Genomic DNA, 21289 nt, shown 5'->3' with positions numbered 1-21289 from the left:
GGCAGAGGGGGTTGGCGGAAACGGAGCGGTTGGTAAGGTGGACGAGTGTGGCTGCCGTATTCAGGATCGACTGAAGTGGGGATAACCTGTGGCGAGGGAGGCCAGTGAGGAGGGAGTTGCAGTAATCAAGTCGTGATATGATGACGGAGTGGATGAGCTGCTTAGTGGCTTCTGGGGTTAGGAACGTGCGGATTTTGATGATGTTGCGGAGGTGGAGTCTGCATGAGTTTTTTAGCAATTGGACTTGGGGCTGGAGGGATAGATTGGAGTCAAGAATGACACCAAGTACTCTGGCTTGCGGGGTGGGCCTGATGGCGGCATTGTTGGACATGATGGAGAAGTCAGTGGGGGGGGGGGAGCGCGGGACAGGGGGAAAACTAGGAGCTCGGTTTTGGAGAGGTTCAGTTTAAGGAAGTGGAGCGACATCCAATCTAATATGTCGTTCAGTAGGCTAGTGATTCGGGCGGGGATTGAGGGGGTGAGGCGAGGGGTCGAGAGATAGATTTCCGTGTTGTCGGCATAGAGGTGGTAGTTGAAGCCGTGAGAGTGACAGTTGGCCATGGGAGGAGGTGTAGATGGAGAAGAGAAGGGGCCTGAGGACAGAGCCTTGAGGGACCCCGACAGAGAGGGGGAGTGAGGGGGAGGTGGTAGCATTATAGGTAATGCTGAAGGAGCGTTGTGATAGCTAGGACGAGAGCCAGGAGAGAGCGGAGTCTCTGAGGCCAAGGGAGTGTAGTTTTTTGAGGAGGAGGGGGTGGTCAACTGTGTCGAAAGTCACGGAGAGGTCGAGGAGTAGGAGCATTGAATAGTGGCCATTAGCTTTGGTGGTTAGAAGGTCGTTGGAGAGTTTAAGTAAGGCAGTTTTGGTGGAGTGTAGGGGATGGAAGCTGGACTGTAGGGGGTCGAGGAGGTTGTTGTCATTGAGGTGGGAGGTTAGGCGATTATAGACTAAGCGCTCAAGGAGTTTGGATGTAAATGGCAGCAGGGAGATGGGTCTAATTTTTTCAGGTCAGTGGGGTCCAGGGAGGGCTTTTTAAGTATGGGAGTGATGTGCGCGTGCTTCAGAGGGGAGGGGAATGTGCCAGAAGAGAGGGAGAGATTAAAGATGTGGGTGAGGGAGCGTAGGATGGAGGAGAAGGGAGGTTGTAGGAGTTGTGAGGGGACAGGGTCGAGGGGGCAGGTGGTGAGGCAGGCTTCAGAGAAGACCTTAGTGACCTCCTCAGTGGCAGTAAGGTCGAAGGAGTGGAGTGTTGAGGGCGCGTCAGTGTGAGGGATGTTAGGTGGGGTGGAGGTCTAAACAGTGGGGAGGCCAAGGGAGAGGGGTGTTGAGGGGGTTGCTCTGTGAGAGGAGATAGGTGGGGATGAAGACTGAGCAGTGGCGATGTCCCTGCGAATTGTTTCAATCTTGTTTTTTAAGTGATTGGCAATCTCGAGGGCGGTAAATGAGGTGCTGGGTGGAGGTGGGGGCAGAGAGAGTAGAGAGTTGAAGGTAGAGAAGAGCCAGCGAGGATTGGAGGAGAGGGTATTGATGAGGATCAGAAAGTAGTAGAAAGTATATTTTTATTTTTGGGTCCCCCCACCAGAGGTCTTTGCTCCTCCCCCCTGATGAGTGCCCTCAATAGCGAGCAACCCTTGCCCTCTTTTCAGTGGCTCGCTGGCTGTGAATGACAGCAGAAGGAGCCAATGACTCCTGCTGCTGTGTGTGCCAATGAGGGGAGAGACACTCGGGAGAGACACTGCTCTCATGCCCATCGCTGGATCAAGATTGGGCTGAGGTAAGTATAAGTGAGGGCTGGGGGGGGGCAAGCTGTTCCCAGAAGTTTTTTTTATCTTAATGCATTCACATAGCAGTTTATCTGGGGATAGGTTGTGCTTATAGTGGTCTCAAAGGCAGAAGTTTTTTTTTTACCTTAATGCATGGAATGCACTAGGGTAAAAAAGCTTCCTTTAGAACCACTTTAGGCACAGCCTATCCCCAGATAAACTGCAGCCTCATGATTTTAAAATAGAAGATAGAAGCTGACTGAATGGGCAGCACAGTGGCATAATGGTTAGCACTTCTACCTGACAGTACTAGGCTCATTGGTTCAAATCCCAACCATGGCACCACCTGCCTGTGTGGGTTTCCTCCGGGTACTCGGGTTTCCTCCCACACTCCAAAGACATGCTGGTAGGTAAATTGGCTCCTGTCTAAATTGGCCCTAGTATGTGTGAGTTAGGGATCTCAGATTGTATACCCCTTGAGGGTTAGGGACTGATGTGAATGTGCAATATATGTATGCGAAGTGCTGCGTAAACTGTTGATGCTATATAAGTACCTGAAATAAAATAAATAAATAACTGATTGCCATGTACAGCTGCCAGGTTCTTTACTATACAGTTAGGTCCATATATACTTGGACACAGCCACAATTGTAGATTTTTTCAGGTATTTACCAAAACATATTCAAGCTATAGTTATATAATGAATATGGGCTGAAAGTGCACACTCTGAGGTTTAATTTGAGGGTATGTACATCCAAATTGGAGGAAGGGTTTAGGAAATACAGCTCTTAAGAGTGTCTTTTTCAAGACACCAACAGTAATTGGACAATTGAATCAAAAGCTGTTTCATGGCCAGGAGTGGGCTACTCCATTATTTCTTCATCAATTCAGCAGGTAAAAGGTCTGGAGTTGATTCTAAGTGTGGTATTTGCATTTGGTGTAAACCTACATCATGCGTTCAAAGGAGTTGTCCATGCAAGTGAAACAGGGCATTGTAAGGCTTCAAAAATTAAACAAATCCATTAGAGAGATAGCAGCAACATTAGGAGTGGCCAAATTAGTTTTCAATGGATCACAACTGCGATGGCATCCCAAGACTTATGGACCATTTTCTACTTCCTCCAGTCACATTACTGAAGATCCATCTTCTGTGCAAGCTTGCAGCTGGAGCAGGGGTGTACTTACCACAAGGCAAACAAGGCGCTTGCCTAGGGCGGCATTTTTCAAGGGGGCAGCACCTCCTCCCAGAAGAAGGGATGACAGAAGGGACATGCTCACCAGTTGAACCAGATGGGATCCGAGAGAGGCTGCTTGATTATTATTATTATTATTATTATACAGGATTTATAAAGTGCCAACAGTTTGCTCAGCACTTTACAATATAACGGGAGACAATACAGCAACAATACAGTTCAATTCAAGAGGTTTAGGAGGGCTGCTCCTTGGAGCTTACAATCTAGGAGGGAGGGGCTAGTGGTACAAAAGGTAGTAAATGTGGGGGATGGACTGATAGGAGGAATAGAAGATTCCATTATTAGCTGAAGGCAGGATAGGCTTCCCTGAAGAGATAGGTTTTCAGAGATCACCTAAAAGTGAGCAGAGTAGGCAATAGTCTGATAAATTGGGGTAGAGAGTTCTAGAGGACGGGGATACTCTGGAGAAGTCCTGGAGATGAGCATGGGAGGAGGAGACAAGGGAGCTAGAGAGCAGGAAGTCATGCGAGGAGCGGAGATGGCGGTTTGGGTGATATTTGGAGACAAGATTGGTGATGTAATTTGGGGCAGAGTTGTAAATGGCTTTATATATTATTGTTAATGTTTTTAATTTTATCCTTTGGGCAATGGGAAGCCAGTGGAGGGATTGGCAGAGAGGGATGGCAGATAGGGAACGGTTAGTAGGGTGGATGAGTCTGGCACAGGGGTGGACTGACAACTCATGAGGCCCCCGGGCAATAGGGGATCATGGGGCCCCTATGTCCTTGCCCACACTTAAAAAAAGCCTATAAAAAAGGTACCAGGGGCATTTCATTGGGCCCTCTACTAATACCGGGCCCTCGGGCAGTGCCCGAGTGCTTGAATGGTCAGTCCGCCCCTGGTCTGGCAGCAGCATTCATGATAGACTGAAGACGGGATAGCCTGCGATGAGGTAGGCCAATGAGGAGGGAGTTACAATAGTCAAGGTGATGCAGTTGGCAATGATGTATATAGAAACTGATGTCCAGAGCTGTGAAGAGGAGAGGTTAGTGGAAGGCTCTCCCGGTTGGGGGGCAGGGGTGTTGGTCAATGTCAGGCTCTCTCCGTGGGAGGGGGAAGGGGGGGGTTGTGTTGATCAGTGTCCATGGGGCAGACAATTTTTGTGTTGCCCAGGGCAGCACAAAACCTAAATACGCCACTGGGCTGGAGGAATAGTCTGCAGGAGCCTGTGCACGCACTCATCGCGATAGTGATGCATTGCAAGCTCCGATGTAAATTAATAAAGAAAAACATATAAATGCACTTTTTTGGGTGCATTTATTATTTGTACAAAAAGTGGACATTCAGTGCATTCTGCACGCCTCTTTTACATTGGAGGTAGATGATTTAGCCCTCCCTGCCTTTTATGAAACTATTGCACATTTTTAGCAATGCTGTTTTTCAACCTGGAGGAATTATTTATGCCAGGCAGGTTCCTGCAATGTGACTGGTAAGAAAGCAGCCAGGCAAAAAAACAGAGAGGGGGAGAGAGAGAAAGAGAAAAGGGGGGAAATTGCTACAGAGAAGAACATTCTGATGGCTTCTAAGAGATGATTAGCTGGAAAGAGGGTCATGCCTGAAAATGAGAAACCCTCCAGAGAGATGACACTGGTGTAGAGTCACCATCACACCCACCCACATCAGCAGCACCCAACCCATCCTCAGTGCTGAATGTTGCTGAGCAGATCCACAGTCTGACTGTGCTGGGTGTGTGTGTCTGTGTGTGATCAGCTTCTTCATTGTCTGCCTAGTCCACACACACACATACATACACACACACACACACACACATACATACACACACACACACACACACACACACACACCGGTGTCTCTCCTCCCTTGGGCTGCAGCAGGAGGGGCACTGGCTGCTGGAGAAGCCTGCGATCCTCAGGATGGATGGAGAGCAGTGACAGCTCGGGTCATCGCCTGCGATCTGTCACAACACATCGGAGCTCTAGGAGACCACAAGCAGCATGTTGTCGCTGTCATCCTCCCCTTCCAGCGGCGTCAGGTAGTTCCTCCAGGTAAGAGATCTTCCCGTTCTTCTAATGACGCCTGTTGCGCTTCAGATGCTTGTTGCCTTCCAGCTCTGTGTTTCGCATCACCCCGATGCTGTGGGTTGGTGGTGCTGATGCTGGAGGATGAATGATCGCTGTCACCATGGAGCGCCAATCCATCGCTATTCAACTACCGTCAAGTTTGATGGAGGAGTTGTGACCTGTGCCCATCAATAAGCCACCATGGGAAAGTACCTCTAAGGTGTCATCGCTGGTCTTTCCTTAGGCTGATGATCCCTATTGCTGCTCTTAGATATGATTATGTTTCAGATTTCATGCTGTGTATGATGACCTTAGGACCAGTTTTAGGTTAGATCACCTATTCTTTGCCTATAAGAAGGGGCATAGTTTTTGTATCTAAACCTGGACCCTGTAATCAATCAATCAATCAATCAATCAATCAATCAGTCAGTTCTTCTAAGATGAACCATCTGCTGTATCTTCTCATGATAAGAAGGTGTTGGGAATGAGTCTGCTTAATATCCCTGCTGGTTGTATTGCACATAATTCCGGGGTATAAGCCCCAGCTTTACTGATGGACATGATTTCTTTTTTTATTGGAAGGATTCCTGGTAATGTTGATGGGAAAGGTCTTCTTTGATCTCTTCCATAGGCTAGAAACCCAACCCAACTCAACTGTTCTAGTCTCAGTGATTTTCTTCTCTAGAGGTAAACTCATTGATCCATGCTTCAAAATGAGATTATAGTTTATTCCCTCCCAAACAAAATGAACCCTATTTTACTTTTATGTCTTGGCTGCCTGGAAAAGTCACCATCACTATCTGCTTCTAGTAATTCATTTTATTCCAGATTTTTCAACATCTGGGAGTTGATAAATCACAATGATTATGCCCTTTAAATGAGATCATCTTATTTTTCTGATCACTTTGTCTTGGCTACTCGGAAAAAGTTGCCTTCTGTATTTGCTTCTAGGAATTTCGTTTGATGTTATTCCAGAGTTTTCAACAAAGTTGATAAATCACAATGACCTGCTCATTAACCCTACTATTACATATCCTCGGTATAATTTAAGTGCTAGAAATGAATATTGGCTTTTTATCATTACAGTCCTCTAGATTGAATGAGGCTCTTTTGTTTTGTGTTGACACTTCAGTAATACCTTTACTTGGCATGTTTGTTTTCAGTTTTGGACATGAGACCAATTGCCTGTATGATTCTGGGTATGGTATAACTTATTACCATGAAACAAGTACAGAGTGGGCCAGGAGCACTCCATGCAGCCTGGGGTTTGTTTAAATGATTTCCCTCTATAATTCTCTAGGGTAGCAGAATTGTTGATTCAAATCAGGAATGCCAGTGTATGAGAGTACTGTCTTGTTCTAGAAGTCTGGAAAATACTGGAAATTATAATGTTTTTGTTAAAATTATCTATCTATCTATCTATCTATCTATCTATCTATCTATCTATCTATCTATCTGTTTATCTCTATATTTCCATTTTTTTTCAATCAATCTATCTATCTATCTATCTATCTATCTATCTATCTATCTATCTATCTATCTATCTATATCTATCATGTCTGTTTGCCTAATTCTTTTCCTATCAAGATCTGGGAGTTCTATGCAATATGCATTCATAATGGTCGTGTGACCATAGTAGTAAACCCTATACACATTCATAAAAAATATGCTTGAAAACCAAACACATAAGATCCAATGTATAAGTAACCTAATGTTATTGAATAACTGTTTGTCAGTCCAGATCAGTTTTCCATGAAATCACAGAGTACATGGAGCATGCTGTTTATAAGGAGAGGGATATAATGAGGTTATTTATGAATACAGCTGGTGATCCCTGAGACAAGAGCCAAGCCTGGGCACTGTGCCCCTTGTCCAGTCCTTTAGCTTGCAATTTTTCCTGTATGTTATTACATATGCAGTGGAAGTCTTCATGCTATGGTGGTTGTAACAATAAAATAAGCAGAGTTTGTAAGAAGCAGCAGGCATCAGTAGATGGAGGAAAGCAGGCAATGTAATTCTTTGCAGCCTGTGGATTCCTCCCAGTACTGCGTACACACCCTTTGTAATGTAGCCACAATACATTCTAATTATTCCACAGTCATGTTGGATTGAACTGCCTGCAAACAGTATGATAAGTGCTGTTTATTATGCTGGGTGCTGTGCAGTCAGACTGTATACATCTTACGATTCCTAACAGGGTAGCATAGACAAGCAGAATGCTGGGTGGGAGGAAGGAAAGAGTCAATTAAATTAGTTTTGATTGGAAATGAAAGAATGAAGCCTCTAGTTGTATTTCTTTCATTTGAATATGTTACATGAAATGGCAGTGTTGACTCTTTTTGCTTGTTAATAATGTGTGCATGTTTCATGCTATGTCACCTATGTAGTACCCTATCTGTGATAAACAAACTTATTTATTGTCATTAGTGCAAGTAGCAGTGTGCAAAATTAGAAATCATTTCTCTGGCAACACTAAGCTATTGAAGTGTGGGTTCTTGTAGGCTTACATGTCTTACCACTTTACTTTCAGCAGTATAGTATAAACCAGAAGGACAGAGCTTTTGTGTGATATATATATATATATATATATATATATATATATATATATATATATATAAAGTTACCCAACAGAGATTTCCTATAGTACCAGGTTAAACATCCATTAAAAACAAGGATTGATAATGAGCACAGCTTAGATGTCACAATGCCATCTAAAGTATTGTTGGAACTTTCCCTCAGTTTATATATATATAAATATATATATATATATATAAAATAGTATATTTAAATATAATATATATATATATATATATTTATTTATAATGTTACTCAACAGAGATTTTGTTTACTACCAGGTTACACATTAAACACAATGATTACTGATGAGCACAGAGTTGATGTCTCAGTGCCATCTAAAGTATTGGAACTTGCCCTCAGTTCAGAGCCATGTGCTAAGCAAACTATATATTAGCAACCAATCAGGTTGTTGGCTTATATCAATTACTGTACTTTGAACATTGCATTTGCTCTTTATATCGTTAACTAATAATAATAACAAAAATAATAATAATTAAAAACATTGTTGCATTGTCCTTGCTCTCTAGGCACAAGTAATTCTTAATACTAGCATTTATGGAATTTTTTAAACAAGGGGACACGTCCCAAAATAGATTAAGAAATGCCAATTTTAGTGTACACTTATGGGGGTGTATTTTTTTTGTTATCCAAAGGACATTCTAAGGTAGTATTAGTTAAAAATTGGCATTGGATTAAATTAAAAATTTATTTTACTGAGATAATACACTGTTGCTATCATTTCTCATAAAATGTGTGCAATGTTCTTTTTTGAAGATTGGTTATTAGTTAAAAAAATAAAGATTAATTATTGATTTTGAATGAACCAAGAACAAAAAAGCCAATCCATATAAATATAAAGTACACTAAGCAACTCATTCCCTAAAGCTAAAAATACAGATTTTACATAGAGCTTTGTTCTGTCTGTTTACTGGGTCTCTGATGACACGTATCTGATTTACTGTACTGAAGCATCAAAAAGTTAAAGTAAATGTTAAAACATTACAAAGCACACAGGCCAGATCAAAGAGCAGAGCAAAGAGAAATCTCCCTTCTCTGATTTAATATAGAATTTGTGCCAAAAAGAAAAAATACATTTCACCTAATGAAAGTTCAACAAGTGCATTGATAATTTGTATAGTTTTAATGTGATCTATATTATATTCATATAAAAATCTTACTCAAGTAAATTATTAGGCTTTGAACTCCAATAAGTCTTAAAGCGAACCTGTGGCCAGGCTTTAAAACAAGCCCCCATCAACCTCTGTAGCAGCAGGAACTGTGGAGCAATTCATCCTCAAAATTCACCGCCAAGGCACTGAAGGCAAGTGAAAAAGTGGCTTTACTGTTTGTGCTGTGAACCTTGTGGGTGAATTGCTCCACAGAGTTTGCAGCTACAGAGGTCAGGTTTGTTTAAAGCTCACTTTCTGGTTGTAAAATTCTTGAATGTCTAACCTCACCACAGTTTTTGTTTGTGACTTTGTTTGTTTTGGAGAGAGCGTAGGAAAGGATTAAGCCCACTACCAGTTTTTTTTTTTTTTTGCTACATGTGTCCTTCTGGGGAAATTTACCTTCACTTGCTGTCTTGGAAATGCGACAGAAAGTGAAAGGAAATCTTCCTAAAGTGCGAGGAGTGCATTTCTTAGAAAGTTCTCACCAGAACATCTGTCCTCATTGGAAGAATTTATGTCTTGTCCTCATGACAGGTTTAAAAATCAGTGTTTCCCATCACTGCTGAGGACATTAACTTTCACTTCCCTGTCTTGGAAATGCAACAGGAAGCAAAAGGAAATCTCCAAAAGTGATGGCAGTGCATTTCTTAGACAGTTGTCATTACTTTCTGTCTTGATGACACCAGGACTAGGACAAATAGGGAGGTGAGTCTGAAATAAAAACTTGGCATAGTGCCTAACCCTTCACCACTCACCAAAAGATTTTCCTTTACATGATACTTTAACATTGATGTTGATTCACTTAAATGTAGTATGTTTGTTGCAAGAAAGAACTTTTTTTTCTGGGTAACATGTATGACACATTTCAGTTTGTCAGTGTCTGGGATTCAGGTTTGGTTATGTCACATTTCTATTTTGAGAAAAGCTTCCGCTGAGACTTTGCTGTAGCGTACTACAAGTATTGTATTGGTAATATGATTAGCAAGGTTACGTGACATTCAAATTTAGACCAGTGTTATTTATAAGTTTTGGATGTCTTTTTGTACCAGGTTCCCAACTGTATGCTGCTCTATTAGCCCTTTAAGGAAGAAGAATCCTATCCAACCACTTTTTCTCTTAATAGTTAGATTTTCTCTATTTAGGCTACTTTAGCAATGTTATTACATAGTTTTTGTGCTATATAGTTACATAGTCTGGTTAAAAAAAGACAAAAAGCCCATCTAGTTCAGGTGTGCTCAAACCTTTTGAATAGCGAGGTCCACTTAAGGGATTTGGTAGCCGGTCAAGAGCCACAAGAAATTGCGACCCCTGATGCTGTGTGAGTGGTTGTGGAGTGTGGTAAAAACACTATGGGGTTTTACTGCCCCCCAAACTTCAAATGTAAATGAGCCCTTGCTGTCTCGAGCCCCCTATAAGGCTGCTTTCACACTGATATGCTGCAGTTTAATCACACCGTGGGTACAGCACAGTGCGCCTGTGACTTTCCTGTCGGTTAGCTGCGCTCTGTCATAGACTTCTATTATATCTTGCAAGTGTTGTTCAGTTCCTGAAATCACACCAAAACTCTTTCATTCAAGATATAATAGAAGTCAATGCAGCTAAACTGCAGCAAAGCCACAGGTGCACTGTGCTGCACCCGCGGTTCAATGTGAAAGCCCATTGCAATATTGCCCATTACAAAAGTACAGTGCAAGTGTCTAATACACACCTTCTTTTCCTCTTCCAGCTTTTGCTGGCATCGCTCTCTAGGCTGCTAAAGAAGGTCCCAGGCTAAGTGCACTTGGTATCACTTGGCCTGTTACAGAAGCTAGCGCTACAGAGGAAGCATCAGTTTATGAAGCTCCTGCTTCCTCAGCTGCCAGAGCTAGCTCGATGTACTCTGATGCTCTGGGAATGCGAGTCAGCAAGCTATTGATCGTGATTTGGGAGTGCATTTCCCAGGTTTGAGGTCAAGGGCCACATCAGAGGGCTCTGAGGGCCACATGTGGCCCATGAGCCACAGGTTGATCACCCTTGATCTAGTTTAACCACTAAAAAGAAATAAAATAAATAATTAGAAATAAAAAGAAAACCTCCATATACAGAATCCTATGAATAAAAAGTGAAGAAGAAGCGAGCGCCAAGAACAACTAGCAGCTAATACACAAAAAGGCAACCATAAAATACCTCATACGATACAATTCAACATAGGGGTGCAGCGCTTAATCTATATGATTAAAAACATGTATTAACTAAGAATAAAGGGCTCTTATAAAGTGACAAAATGCAATTCACAAATGGTATATAATATTAAGGGGCCGTATATGTGATAATAGGATGATAAGTATAACACACAATTCTCCTGTATGAGAGCATGAGACAGTTCAAGAAATATTAGTGACTGATGTAATCAAGATAGTCTCTAGATGGTGATCTGCGTGTTCCCGGACATTCACTCAGGTGATGTGTCAGAAGGAATGTTAAAAATGCAAACTCACCAGATGACAAATCATAATACGCAATGTGTATGATAATTGGCCGGAGGTCCCCCTTAAAAGGTAGTCAGAAGCTTGGTCAGGTCCAAGAGATCTCCTTCCTCTCTGGTAATCTGCCACACAGCTGCCGTCCTCCAAGAATGGGCTCTAAGGTGGTATTAGCTCACACAAAGCCAAAAAGAAGAATGCCCATAGTGTACTACTTTTCAGCCAAAAACGTTTATTGCAGGTAAAATATGACAAAAAGAATCAGCATAGGAACTATCACTGACCATAAGCAGAAAGAAAGATGGCCGCCGGACCTCCTTGTGGTCTCAGCGGTGTAATGTCACTGCGTATGGCTCCTCCTCTACGCGTTTCGTGCATGAGCACGTATTCATGAGGGGTACATAATCCTATGGTCACAGTTGATCCAATAAGCTTCAGTTGGGGAAAAAAAATAAATGTTCATTTATTTACGGTACTAAATTATAATTTAGTTAACATTTTTGATTATTTTTTATCTGAAATCTAGTTTTAGTATTATTGTTGCCTGATCTGATAGTAGAAATGTGGGGAGGATTCTAAATCCAAGAAGGAATGATAACTCATGTAACTTATTGAGCCAATCAGTAACCCACTTTTACGTTAATCTGAACTCTTTGTAACAAAATACATACATATCACACACAGAGAACCTCACAGGGTCAGTAGGAGAGCAGTAGGAATGTACTTTTTCAAGCCTCAGTAGTGTCTTCTATTTATGCTCCCGCATTCACCAATCACACTCAGACGTTCAAGGAGATGTTGAATGCAATGTCTCACTGGAATGTAGTTAGGGATGTGCATTCGAGGCAACACTGCACTGGTGAGGCAGAGATCAAGAACACTCTTGCTGGCTGCACTGGATCTGATGATACTGATGTGGGTGCGATCATGGACACTTTTGATGGCTGTACTGGCTCTGGTGGCATGAGTACTAGTGTGACAGAGATCAGGAACACTGTTGCTGGCTGCACTAGTCTGGCAACCACTGGGACTGGTGTGGCAGCAATCAGAAACACTGTTGCTAAATTACACTGGTCTGGCGACACTAGGACTGGTGTAGCTAGTGATAAGGAACATTGTTGCTGACTTGCTCTGGTGTGGTGACACTGGGACTGGTGTCGGTAAGGATCAGGAACACTGTTGCCGACTTACTCTGGTGTGGCAACGCTGGGACTGGTGTGGCTAGAGATTAGGAGCGCTGTTGCCGACGTACACTGGTGTGACGACACTGGCATTGCTGTGGCTAGGGATCATTAACGCTGTTGCCGACTTACCCTGGTGTGGCAACACTAGGAATGGTGTGGCTAGGTATCAGGAACACTGTTGCTAACTTATTCTGGTGTGACGACACTGGGACTGTTGTGACTAGGGATCAGGAACACTGTTGCTGACTTACTCTGATGTGGTGACACTGGGACTAGTGTGGCTAGCGATCAGGAACACTGTTGCCAACTTACTCTGGTGTGGCGATACTAGGACTGGTGTGGCTAGGGATAAGGAACACTGTTGCCAACTTACTCTGGTTCAGCGACACTAGGACTGGTGTGGCTAGTGATCAGGAACATTGTTGATGACTTACTTTAATTTGGCGACACTAGGAATGGTGTTGCTAGGGATGAGGAACACTGTTGCTGACTTACTCTGGTGTGGCAACACTAGCACTGGTATGACTAGTGATAAGGAGCACTGTTGATGACTTACTCTATTGTGGGGACATTAGGATTGGTGTGACTAGTGATAAGGAACACTGTTGCTTACTTACTCTGGTGTGGCTACACTAGCACTGGTATGACTAGTGATAAGGAACACTGTTGATGACTTACTCCGCTGTGGCGACACTAGCACTGGTATGACTAGTGATAAGGAACACTGTTGCTGACTTACTCTGGTGTGAGGACACTATGACTGGTGTGGCAAGGGATCAGGAACACTGTTGCTGGCTTACACTGGACTAGTGACACTGGGACTCCCTTTGGGTGAACTAGTGTTCCTTCTGGGTAGTTGTTTTCTATAACGTAGTGTGTCTATTAGTAATCTTTGCTTATTTAAGTGAGGTTTGGACTTACGATCCATTTGCTCTTTTTGAAGCTAAACAGACTAAAATGTTGTATAAGCATTCACGATTATGATTACAATGTACCAGTATACCATTGAATAAAAAAGTAACCTGAATTTTGTGATTTCATGTTAAACTAACCATACTGACATAGTAGTTGAATGTTTCATCAGGAAACATCAGCAATTCTTACCTTATGTCAACGAAAACACCAGTAATTAGCAAAAAAAAAAATCAGCTGATCAGTTCTGCTGGTAATCTGCAAGAAATATTCAGTCTCAAAATGTCACTTTATGCAAAAGACATACCTCCTGAGACCCAGTGTGTATGGAGAGCGTGGCAACTTGCTGACAAGATCCACAAGCAGTGTCAACTCGCCAATAAAGTTCAGAAGTAAAACCAATGTAGTTTGTTCCAGCCTAGTACATTACAAATTATCTTTTTCTTGTTTTTTTAAAGATGAAAGTGCATTTCTATCGTAAAGTCTCCTTAGTCAGCAAAGGTAAAGCAGAAACTAACTATAGAATGGAGAAGCTGGGGGTGTCTAACTAGGAGCAAGCAACATGCCAAATACAATAAATGAAAAAAATAAGACAGGCTGCTGTGGAAACCACAGACATAACAATTTTCTTGGTCTTTCTCCTTTCAGCAATGATCAGGTTATTTGGGGTACTGTTATGTGGATCAGATAAGCACGACTGATTGTTATCCTGTAGAAGAGTTGGCCAAAATTGAACAAAAACCACTTGCACTGCTATTGCCCATCTTTATTTGCTTCACTTATTTTTAATGAGCTGTGTTGTCTGACTTGATAACCTCATTATAATACTATGATAATAAGGATCTAACTGTACATTAGTGTACAATATTGTAAGTATATATTAGATGCATTAGTGTTCCAGTTTGAATTATGTCACAGCTTTGTGGTTGAAGAAAGCAATTTGCCTATTTAGCATAGGGAGCTGATTTTAAAGGCACGTGACCTATACAGTAGATGTTACCATGCATGACTGAAGTCTTGCTGTTCTTTGTTATTAGTTTAAATATACTGTATATTGAGCTAAATAATTTCTGACTGGCTTCACCGGACCCTTGTGAGTGGAGTGTTTCATGGAAGGCAATGCTGCCATTAAAATAACAAAACAGGGGTGTTGTTAATGAAGCATGCAGGCATATATCTGAATTATGATGGGGAATATGAATGCACGCAATTTTCATCTCTGGGCTCTGTAGCTATTTTTAGTGCTGCAAAGGACTTTACGCCATTATACATCAGTTTCCTGAATTGCTTTGAACGCATTAAATTTTAAATAGTTGATATATAAGTCAATTGGCAAAGAATGGTAATTACCAGTATAAAAATTATTTGCAAGCAGAAGCGAAACTTTAAAGCAGAGCAGAAGCAGAGCAGTTGAATATACCATATTTGATCAGCCACTCTTGTGTTTTATACATACTATTTTTTTTTAAATCAGACATTAATTCCTGCTTTAGCTTTTCTACTTTATGGATTATCACCCTGTCAACCTAACAGGAAAGACAATGCTGATTCATTGGCCTATAAGCATCCTGGAGGTAGCTAGGTGCTAAGGGGCGGACTGACAACTCATGGGGCCCCCGGGCAATAGGGGATCATGGGTCCCCTGTGTCCTTGCCCAAACTCAAAAAAGCCTATGAAAAAGGTACAAGGGGCATCTCATGGAGCCCCCTACTGACCCTGGGCTCTCAGGCAGTGCCCGAGTTTCCAAATGGTCAGTCCGTCCCTGAAGGTGCTAAAGAGGGCTGCTCTGCTTGGCTGTGCAGTATGGCAGATATGTGTAAATCACAAGACTGGATGCACAGAACTTTTGCAAGTAAAGCAGTAAAATATATACAACTGAGCTGTGTATTTAGATGTTTGCACTGAGGATGTTTTACATTAATAGGTACTTTTACTCTCAACTTGTCCACAATGCCACCATATTATAGACATACCTATGCTCTGCTAGCAGGTTTTGAGTCAGAGTGTTTTCTCATTGTTAGTCTTATTGTAGCTGTATTTCACAACCTCAAAAGAAAAAAAATATTCAGTGTTTCTTTAAAGGAATGCTTTGTAGAGGCTTTCCTTTGAAGTGACTTAACACTTCTGCTGGGTGTCATGGCAGGTACAGAGGATTTTACAGTCACTGTTGATGCCGGTTAACAAACATTTTTCTAATTCAGTGTAAAGTGTAAGAGAAGAAGAACAGAGAAATGTTCATGAACTTGTAGTTTGTGATGTGTTGAAGATGATAAAAATAATTAACCACTTCTCTCCCCACCTTTATATGGACATCATACCTGTTTCCACTAATTGTCCTGTTCATATGTTTATGGATTGTCCCATGCCTATGTTTCCATCCCCTGTATAATTAATAAAATATTTGAACAAGAAAAATAATTAACCACTTCAATACCAGGCACTTTCACCAGCTTCCTGTCCAGGCTAATTTTCAGCTTTGAGCGTTGTCACACGTTGAATGACAATTACTCATGCAACACTGTACCCGTATGGAATTGTTATAATTTCTTGAGACAGATAAAGCTTTCTTTTGGTATTATTTAATCACCACTGTTTTTTTTATGTTTATGCTATGTAAATGAAAAAACACTGAAAATTTTGAAGTATCAAGGTTTTTTTTTTTCATTTTTGCTATAAATTTTGCAAATAAATAATCTTTCTTCATACATTTAGGCCAAAATGTATTCTGCTACATTTAAAACAAAAGGAATGCGCTAAATAAACATATAAAAAATATAACACAGAAAAAAAAATTTCTATAAAAAAGAAAAAAGAAAAAGTGTTCATAAATAAAATACATTTTCACAAATTATATCTTCCAAAATCAAGTAATGTCCACACCGTGCTAAATCCACCACCAAGAAAATTTGGATCACTCACCAGAGCTCAATGCTGATCAGCAAATGGACCAGCAAAAAACACTCTTGCTCTGGGAGCAATAGATATCAATCCAGTTCTTAGATGCAATGCTCTCCAGGTAAAAGATATCCCATAGGATGAGTGGTCACCATTCAAAGATAAGTGTAGATTCCAGGGGTATATATCACCTTTTTATCATATATCTCCGTACCATTGGGACCATATTCAAAGGCAAAAGAAAGAGATCATGGTGCAGCAAGTTCCAAAATCATTAACCGCTTTAATGTTTGAATAACACTCGCAATTTAAGGTGTCTACATCGACACCAGTATCACAGGCATAGACTCAGGCAAAGGTACATAGGCACACCGCCGTTCAACGCGGATCTCCGGTTCACAGACCCAGAGCTGTTCCCAGACGTCAGCATCCAGCAGGCCACGCCTATGTACCTTTGCCTGATCTCTTTCTTTTGCCTTTGAATATGGTCCCAATGGTACGGAGATATATGATAAAAAGGTGATATATACCCCTGGAATCTACACTTATCTTTGAATGGTGACCACTCATCCTATGGGATATCTTTTACCCGGAGAGCATTGCATCTAAGAACTGGATTGATATCTATTGCTCCCAGAGCAAGAGTGTTTTTTGCTGGTCCATTTGCTGATCAGCATTGAGCTCTGGTGAGTGATCCAAATTTTATTGGTGGTGGATTTAGCACGGTGTGGGCATTACTTGATTTTGGAAGATATAATTTGTGAAAATGTATTTTATTTATGAACACTTTTTCTTTTTTCTTTTTTATAGAAAATGTTTTTTCTGTGTTATATTTTTTATATGTTTATTTAGCGCATTCCTTTTGTTTTATTTGTTTTGATCAAAAAATTATGTGAGTTTTTTGAAGTGGGAATCTGCTGCTTTGGACATTTTAGGGTGTGGCGCTTTTCTAAATAATACTTTGATTCTGCTACATTTGTTTGCTAAAAATAATTCAAATGAATGTATATTATTTAGTCGGACAGAGTCTACAAACTGTGGTACATACAATAAAAAATTGATCAGTCCTGATGTACTGAAGGCCTATCTCATTTCTTGAGGCCCTAAAATGCCAAGGCAGTACAAATACCAAATGACGCCCCATATGACCCCTTTTTTGAAAGTAGACGGTTCTAAGATATTTAGTAATTAGAGGCATGGTAGGTTTTTTGAAGCTGGAATTTTTTGTCACAGTTTATTGGAAAATGGAGACATTATATAAACATTTTTTTCACAATTTTTTTTCTTTCACATACTGCTACCAGAGCAGTACAGCATCCTCATATGACTGGTGTGTTGGTGATAACAGACACTGACTGGTGACAGTATGTAAAAAAAAAAAAAAGTAATATTATTATTATATTTATTGTTTACATACTGTGACCAAAGCTGTCGCAATAGTGTGACTGGCCAAAGCTATCACATGGTACATGTCCACTGTGATTGACCCCTGTACCATACGATTACTGTGATCAGTCACAGAGATCCCAATAATACACAATGAATAGCTATGAATGAAAGCCATTTTGTACTACTGTCTTGTGATCACTGTGATAGGTCACAGCGATTACATGGTACCAAGGCCGCCCCATTACAATGATCGGTCTTCCCTGTATCCAGTGAACACAATGGGTGACAGATATCACTGCTGTGCATATGACATCCTCCTGGGATAATGGTGCTCACACCCAGCCATCATTTTACAACAGGCTGGATGGGAAGTGCTTAAAGGATATTTAAAGCTAAGAAATAAATGTAATACACAGCAACTTACTAGTCCTTAGATGTACTGCCTGCATTGGATTTCAACATCAAAACCTAAGGCAGCACAGTGGCTAAGTGGTTCTGGCTTGAATCCCACCCACAGTACTACCTGCCTGGAGTTTGCATGCTCCCTCTGTGCTTGTTATGGTTTCCTTTGGGTACTCTGGTTTCCTCCCACACTCCAATGGCATGTTGGCAGGTTTATTGGCTCCTGTCTAAATTGTCCCTAGAATATATGAATGTGATTTAGAGACCTTAGATTGTAAGCTCCTTGAGGGCAGGGACTGATGTAAATATACAATATACATGTAAAGTGCCGCATAAATTGATGGCACTATATAAGCACCAATAATAAACATTTCTAGCAAGCACTTAACGATCATACCAGGAATTCGGTGTAGTTTTCAATTCCTGTAAGCTGCTCTGAAATCACAAACTAAAAATTACCCTGTTCCCCATATAATGGAGATGAAGAAAGGAAGAAGTACATATCAGGAGCGCAGCCTAGGATGACAATGCTGCTTTTCCATAGTTACAGTGGAATGAATGAGTGTAGCCACCTTAGCACACGAAGTGTGTAATTAGCAGGATTGTCAGTTGAGAATAAAGGAAAAAAGTCTAAAAAAAAGGAATTCAACTCAGCCACTACATTTAAGGACAGGTACGCTGCAATGTATTACATTTTTCGGGTTTTGTGTTTAGATAAGCTTTAATAATTAATATTTTGGGTATAATTATTATCATTATCGTCATTAAATCACAATATAATGATTGCATTTGTTATTTATCCTTGTATCTTTATTTTTTATATGCTAACAACCTGACTGAATTGTCAAGTCAGGTAAATTAAAACAAAAGTAAGTGTACTTGTGTACAACCAGTTAAAAAAGATAAAAGTGGGGAAAAAAATATTCTGATTAAGCAGGGATTCAGCTCACTTCATCTCACTTTATGCTGTAGTAAATCAGGCCCAGATTAAGTTCATCTTTGCACTCTTCCCCTCAATTCTTACTTTCCTTGATAGCTAAGCCCAGTTACAGGTGAAACTCATCATGGGCATAGCCTGTTTCCAGCAGGAGATACTCTATGTCTTTTGCCACAATAAAATTTTAATTGTTGTAATATGGAACTGGTGTGGCTTATTCCTATTGTTCATAGACATATAGTGGATTTCTCTAAAGACCTGTGCTCCCAAGGCCGATTGCATAATATATGAGCCTGGAGCAGTACCCATGGCCAATTGCCATTTATTAGTTGGAAATCAGGCAGTTGATGTTTATTTGTATTCTTCAATTAAAATTATAGGTAAAATGTTTTTTCTTTTCATTTTGGATAGAATAAGGGATGATTATTATCCCTGTCCCCATTGGAAGATTTGCCCTCTACTACGTTTCTGGGGACAACCCGAATTTTGGGATTTTCTTTCCTGTTCAATAATAATGGTAAGCAAGACAAATAGAGAGGGTGAATCTCCCTAACGGAGGTGCAGACAGCAATAAAAACTAACAGGGGTTCTAATCCATCTTCACTCTGTCCAAAGCTAAAAACAAGTTTTGCTTTTAGTTGTACTTTCAGTTTTCTTTTCTCCTTGTTATTATCATCACCAGTTCACCATCATCACTGCCACAAAATGTTTTCAAATCAAGTGAATTTTATAGTCATTAGTAGTATCAGCATCTATTGTATATATTGTACTCTAGATGGAGTGAGGGATTGAACAGTCTCTTAGTTTGATACAATTATTTGATGGGTACAAAACAAGGAGTGTGACCTAAGTCTTTCTTCACCCTTGGAGCTACGGTTTTGTTGACCAAGATGCACCTGCGCATAATGAGGTTGATTCACTAAAGAATTTGGAAATGTTTACACCATAAATTGTGTGAATATTCACTTCAGTTATCCAATGTGCAGATAAAATAAGTAAACGGGGATTTTTTTTCACATGATTAGATAATTGAAGTGAATCTTCACACATTGTATTGTGTGAACATTCTCAAATCCTTTAGTTGAAGATGTACAGTAGATGCTTGCAGAAACAGAGAGTTCTTGAAGGAATGTGCTGGTATTAAGAACCTAATCTAATTGGTGTAGTCTCCACTGTTAACCTTATGATGTTAGGAAAAGAGATGTTATTTTATATGTGAGTGACAACATGTCTTCAGTTGTCACATCAAACTTGCTATCTGGCTTATAAGTAAACCTAAGGGCTCCACAAGACTGAGGAGAACATAGCATTTCACTGTGGACTGCAGTGCCGTCACCCCTGACTCCTTTAACTGATGGAATATTTGGATTCTTTTGTAGCAACAAGTTCATGGAACAAGGTTTATGTTCTTTCCCTAAAGCTTTCATTGTTGTAATCTACTACTACCAGGGGCGGACTGACCATTTGGAAACTCGGGCACTGCCCGAGGGTCCGGGGTCAGTAGGGGGACCCATGAGATGCCCCTGGTATCTTTTTCATAGGCTTTTTTGAGTTTAGGCAAGGACACAGGGGCCCCATGATCCCCTATTGCCCGGGGGCCCCATGAGTTGTCAGTCCGCCCCTGACTACTACTGATCCTCCTGTGAACTGTTATGTATTTTGACTGAGATAAAATGTACAGTATGAAGTGTTTGGACTAAGCATTTGTCAAACACAATGAAACTTGTTTTTCAACTGTTTTTGGGATTAAATGAGAAAACATGGTCTTTGCATTACCTTTTTTAATATATCGATTCTTTATGTTTTCTGGAAAAGAAACATTTCATGATAGGGAAATATTTACAGGAGAAACGCTTATGCACAGAGGCATGGCATTTAAAAGACAGTGGCCGTGTAAAGCCATTCACTTGTATGGCAGGCTGTACATGGCACCCGTGGCTCTCCATGCATGTATTTTTTTTTCCCATATGCATAAGGGCTAAGTGATGACAGTCAGCAGAGGCAGAGAGCACAGGAAGCTATAAGCACAAAGATTTGAATTAACAAAACTCTTTCAATTATATATTGAACAGGCCAGAAGATAGCAATTAAGAGATGTAAATTGTTAGGGTTTGTAAATGCTTGCTCTGTGTAAATATATTCAAGACCATTACATGCATAAGAAGTACATATATATATATATAAGGTCACATTCCGTGGTGTATTTAGTTGGGCGCTCTCCCCCCCCCTGGCTGCCACCACTCTCTGCAAACCACCCCCCCATCCTCCACCAAACACCCCCAGCCCCGGACACCACACTCTCCATCTGTTGAACCAATGCCATT

General features: G+C 40.9%; 1 protein-coding gene across 1 annotated transcript in view; it reads left to right on the top strand.

Moving 5' to 3' along the window:
- The first annotated feature begins 4530 nt into the window (after window positions 1–4530).
- Window positions 4531–21289, top strand: part of LRRC3B (leucine rich repeat containing 3B) — a 226458-nt gene continuing 209699 nt past the window's right edge. Inside the window, exon 1 of the mRNA XM_089690874.1 lies at window positions 4531–5023. The gene's annotated coding sequence lies outside the window, so the exon portion shown is untranslated. The remainder of the gene's footprint in view (window positions 5024–21289) is intronic.

Source organism: Staurois parvus, unplaced genomic scaffold (genome assembly GCF_062004578.1).
Source record: "Staurois parvus isolate SC_StPar_1 unplaced genomic scaffold, SC_StPar_1.0 ptg000021l, whole genome shotgun sequence".
In the NCBI taxonomy this organism is placed as follows: Eukaryota; Metazoa; Chordata; class Amphibia; order Anura; family Ranidae; genus Staurois; species Staurois parvus.
This window is presented reverse-complemented; position numbering and strand designations above follow the sequence as displayed.